This window comes from Triticum aestivum, chromosome 7B (genome assembly GCF_018294505.1).
Source record: "Triticum aestivum cultivar Chinese Spring chromosome 7B, IWGSC CS RefSeq v2.1, whole genome shotgun sequence".
In the NCBI taxonomy this organism is placed as follows: Eukaryota; Viridiplantae; Streptophyta; class Magnoliopsida; order Poales; family Poaceae; genus Triticum; species Triticum aestivum.
Window position 1 is genome coordinate 635,314,618 of NC_057813.1, and position 5,799 is coordinate 635,320,416.

A 5,799-nucleotide genomic window follows, 5' to 3' on the forward strand; every position below is an offset into this window, starting at 1 on the left:
AAGAGCAATCATCAAATTCACGGAAACCTAGCATATCACATAAAGTCTTTGGAATCATGGAAATACTAGCACCCAAATCACACAAAGCATAGCATTCATGATATTTTATTTTAATCTTTATTGTAGGTTCCCACTCATCATAGAGTTTTCTAGGGATAGAAACTTCTAGTTCAAGTTTTTCTTCATAAGATTGCATTAAAGCATCAAAGATATGTTTAGTAAAAGCTTTATTTTGGCTATAAGCATGAGGAGAATTCAACATGGATTGCAACAAGGAAATACAATCAATTAAAGAGCAATTATCATAATTAAATTTCTTGAGATCCAAAGTAGTGGGTTCATTACTATGTAAAGTTTTAATCTCTCCAATCCCACTTTTACCAATTTTAGCATCAAGATCAAAATACTCCAAATCATTGGAACGCTTTTTAACTAAAGTTGACTCATCTCCAGTCCCATCATTATTAAGATTCATATTGCAAAACAGGAATTTAATAGGAGACACATCAATAACTTTTAGATCTTCATCATTATTTTCATGAAAACTAGAAGAACACGCTCTTACAAAGCAATCTTTCTTAGCATGCATCCTAGTGGTTCTTTCTTTGAACTCATTAATGGAAATTCTCATGGCTTTGAGAGACACATTTATATCATGCATAGGTGGAATAGATCTAAGTTTCAAATAATCAACATCAAGAGAAATTATATCCACGTTCCTAGCCAATTCATCAACTTTGAGTAATTTTTCTTCAAGCAAAGCATTGAAATTCTTTTGAGAATTCATAAATTCTTTAACTCTAATCTCAAAATCAGAGGGCATCTTATTAAAATTTCTATAAGAGTTGCTGTAGGAATTGCCATAATTATTAGAGGAATTACTAGGAAACGGCCTAGGATTAAAGTTTCCTCTATACGCGTTGTTACCAAAATTATTCCTACCAACAAAATTCACATCCATAGATTCATTATTATTCTCAATCAAAGTAGACAAAGGCATATCGTTAGGATCAATATGGGCACTTTTAGTAGCAAACAATTTCATAAGTTCATCCATCTTTCCACTCAGAACATTAATTTCTTCTATAGCATGAACCTTTTTACTAGTAGATCTTTCTGTGCGACATTGAGAAAAATTAACCATAATATTATCTAGGAGTTTAGTAGCTTCTTCTAAAGTGATTTCCATATAAAAGTGCCTCCTCCGGCCGAATCTAAAATATTTCTAGAAGCAAAATTCAATCCGGCATAAATATTTTGTATGATCATCCATAAATTCAAACCATGTGTAGGGAAATTGCGTATCATTAATTTAATCCTCTCCCAAGATTGTGCAACATGCTCATGCTCAAGTTGCTTAAAATTCATAATATCATTTCTAAGAGAGATGATCTTAGTGGGAGGAAAATACTTAGAGATAAAAGCATATTTGCACTTATTCCAAGAATCAATGCTATTTTTAGGCAAAGATGAAAACCAAGTTTTAACACGATCTCTAAGTGAAAACGGAAATAACTTCAATTTAACGATATCATTATCCATGTCTTTCTTCTTTTGCATATCGCACAAATCAACAAAGTTGTTTAGATGAGTAGCGGTATCCTCACTAGGAAGGCCGGAGAATTGATCTTTCATAACAAGATTCAACAAAGCAGCATTGATTTCACAATATTCAACATCATTAAGAGGAGCAATCGGAGTGCTAAGGAAATCATTATTATTGGTAATGGAAAAGTCACACAATTTAGTATTATCTTGAGCCATAGTGACAAGCAATCTAACACACAATCCCACAACAGACAAGCGAAAAAGAGGCGAACAGAAAAGAGAGGGCGAATAAAACGGCAAGGGTGAAGTGGGGGAGAGGAAAACGAGAGGCAAATGGCAAATAATGTAATGCGAGGGAGATGAGTTTGTGATGGGTACTTGGTATGTCTTGACTTGAGCGAAGACCTCCCCGGCAACGGTGCCAGAAATCCTTCTTGCTACCTCTTAAGCATGCGTTGGTTTTTCCCTTGAAGAGGAAAGGGTGATGCAGCAAAGTAGCGTAAGTATTTCCCTCAGTTTTGAGAACCAATGTATCAATCCAGTAGGAGGCTCCTCACAAGTCCCACGCGCCTACACAAACAAACAAGAGCCTCGCAACCAACACGATAAAGGGGTTGTCAATCCCTTCACGGCCACTTGCGAAAGTGAGATCTGATAGAGATAATATGATAAGATAAATATTTTTGGTATTTTTATGATATAGATTGAAAAGTAAAGATTGCAAAATAAAGTAAATTGGAAACTTATATGATAGAGAATAGACCCGGGGGGCATAGGTTTCACTAGTGGCTTCTCTCAAGATAGCATAATTATTATGGTGGGTGAACAAATTACTGTCGAGCAATTGATAGAAAAGTGCATAGTTATGAGAATATCTAGGCATGATCATGTATATAGGAATCACGTCCGCAACAAGTAGACCGACTCCTGCCTGCATCTACTACTATTACTCCACACATCGACAGCTATCCAGCATGCATCTAGAGTATTAAGTTCATAAGAACAGAGTAATGCATTAAGCAAGATGACATGATGTAGAGGGATAAACTCAGGCAATATGATATAAACCCATCTTTTTATCCTCGATGGCAACAATACAATACGTGCCTTGCTGCCCCTGCTGTCACTGGGAAAGGACACCGCAAGATTGAACCCAAAGCTAAGCACTTCTCCCATTGCAAGAAAGATCAATCTAGTAGCCAAACCAAACTGATAATTCGAAGAGACTTCCAAAGATAACCAATCATACATAAAAGAATTTAGAGGAGATTCAAATATTTCTCATAGATAAACTTGATCATAAACCCACAATTCATCTGATCTCGACAAACACACCGCAAAAAGAGTTACATCGAATAGATCTCCAAGAAGATCAAGGAGAACTTTGTATTGAGATTCAAAGAGAGAGAAGAAGCCATCTAGCTAATAACTATGGACCCGAAGGTCTGTGGTAAACTACTCACAACTCATCGGAGAGGCCTTGGTGATGATGTAGAGGCTCTCCATAGTCGATTCCCCCTCCGGTGGAGCGCCGGCGAAGGCTCCAAGATGGGTTCTCGCGGATACAAAAGGTTGCGGCGGTGGAAATAGTTTTTCATGGTGCTTTTGGATGGTTTCGGGGTACGTAGATATATATAGGCGAATGAGGTAGGTTAGGGGAGCCACGAGGGGGCCATGAGGCAGGGGGCACCCCCCCCTAGGGCGCGCCAAGCACCCTCGTGGCCGCCTCAGCTGCTTCTCGACGTCCACTCCAAGTCTCCTGGATTGCGTTTGTTCCAAAAAGATTGCTCCCGAAGGTTTCATTCCGTTTGGACTCCGCTTGATATTCCTTTTCTGCAAAACACTGAAATAGGCAAAAAACAGCAATTCGGGTTGGGCCTCCGGTTAGTAGGTTAGTCCCAAAAATGATATAAAAGTGTATAGGAAAGCCCATAAACATCCAAAACAGGTAATATATGGAACAATCAAAAATTATAGATACGTTGGAGACGTATCACCGGCCGGCCTCCCCCTCTCCTCCTTTATATACGGGTGTAGGGGGCACCCTAGAACACACCATGTTTTGCCCTAGCCGTGTGCGGTGCCCCCCTCCACAGTTACGCACCTCGATCATACCATCATAGTGCTTAGGCGAAGCCCTGCGCACATCATCATCACTGTCGCCATGCCATCGTGCTGACGAAACTCACCCTCGTCCTCAACTAGATCAAGAGCACGAGGGACGTCATCGAGCTGAACGTGTGCTGAACGCGGAGGTGCCATACGTTCGGTACTTGGACCAGCTGGATTGCGAAGACGTTCGAATACATCAACTGCGTTACTAAACGCTTCCGCTTTAATTCTACGAGGGTACGTGGACACACTCTTCCCTCTCGTTGCTCTGCATCACATAGATAAATCTTGCGTGATCGTAGGATTTTTTTTAAATACCACGTTCCCCAACAAGATGATGGTAGGAACTACACGGACTGGGTCCGTAACTTGAGGATTATCCTCATTGCTTCATACAAGAATTATGTCCTTGATGCACCGCTGGGTGAAAGGCCTGCTGCAGGAGCAGAAGCTGACGTTAATGTCTGGCAAACTCGATCTGATGACTACTCGTTAGTTCAGTGTGCCATGCTTTACGGCTTAGAATCGGGACTTCAAAGACGTTTTGATCATCATGGACCATATGAGATGTTCCAAGAGTTGAAGTTAATATTTCAACCAAATGCCCGAGTTGAGAGATATAAAGTATCCAACAAGTTCTATAGCTGCAAGATGGAGGAGAACAGTTCTGTTAGTGAGCACATACTCAGAATGTCTGGGTACCATAATCACTTGACTCAGCTAGGAGTTAATCTTCCAGATGATTGTGTCATTGACAGAGTTCTTCAATCACTACCACCAAGCTACAAAGGCTTCATGATGAACTACAATATGCAAGGGATGGAAAATACTATTCCCGAGCTCTTCGCAATGCTAAAGGCTGCAGAGGTAGAAATCAAGAAGGGGCATCAAGTGTTGATGGTTAACAAGACCACTGGTTTCAAGAAGAAGGGAAAGGGAAAGAAGGGGAACTTCAAGAAGTATGGCAAGCAAGTTGTCACTCCCAGGAAGAAACCCAAAGCTGGACCCAAGCTTGAAACTAAGTGCTTCTACTTCAAAGGGACTGGTCACTAGAAGCGGAACTGCCCCAAGTATTTCGCGGATAAGAAGGATGGCAAACAGAACAAAGGTATATTTGATATACATGTTATTGATGTGTACCTTACTAATTCTCGTAGTAGTGCATGGGTATTTGATACCGGTTCCGTTGCTCATATTTCTAACTCGAAATAGGGACTACGGATTAAATGAAGATTGGCTAAGGACGAGATGATGATGCGCGTCGGGAATGGTTCCAAGATCGATGTGATCGCCGTCGGCACGCTACCTCTACATCTACCTTCAGGATTAGTTTTAAACCTGAATAATTGTTATTTGGTGCCAGCGTTGAGCATTAACATTATATCTGGATCTTGTTTAGTGTGAGAAGATTATTCATTTAAATTAGAGAATAATGGTTGTTCTATTTATATGCTTTTATGGTCATGCACCCTTGAAGAATGGTCTATTTCTGTTGAATCTCAATCATGGTGATACACATATTCATAATATTGATGCCAAAAGATGCAAAGTTGATAATGATAGTGCAACTTATTTGTGGCGCTGCCATTCGGGTCATATCGGTGTAAATTGCATGAAGAAACTCCATAAAGATGGACTTTTGGAATCACTTGATTATGAATCATTTGAGACTTGTGAACCGTGCCTCATGGGCAAGATGACTAAAACTCCGTTCTCCGGAACAATGGAATGAGCTAATGACTTATTGGAAATAATACATACCGATGTATGCGGACCAATGAGTGTTGAGGCTCGTGGCGGGTACCGTTATTTTCTGACCTTCACAGATGATTTGAGCAGATATGAGTATATCTACTTAATGAAACACAAGTCTGAAACATTTGAAAAGTTGAAAGAATTTCAGAGTGAAGTGGAGAATCATCGTAATAAGAAAATAAAGTTTCTACAATCTGATCGTGGAGGTGAATATTTGAGTTACGAGTTTGGCCTTCATTTAAAACAATGTGGAATAGTTTCACAACTCACGCCACTTGGAACACCATAGCGTAATGGTGTGTCCGAACGTCGTAAACGCACTTTATTAGATATGGTGCGATCTATGATGTCTCTTACCGATTTACCACTATCGTTTTGGGGTTA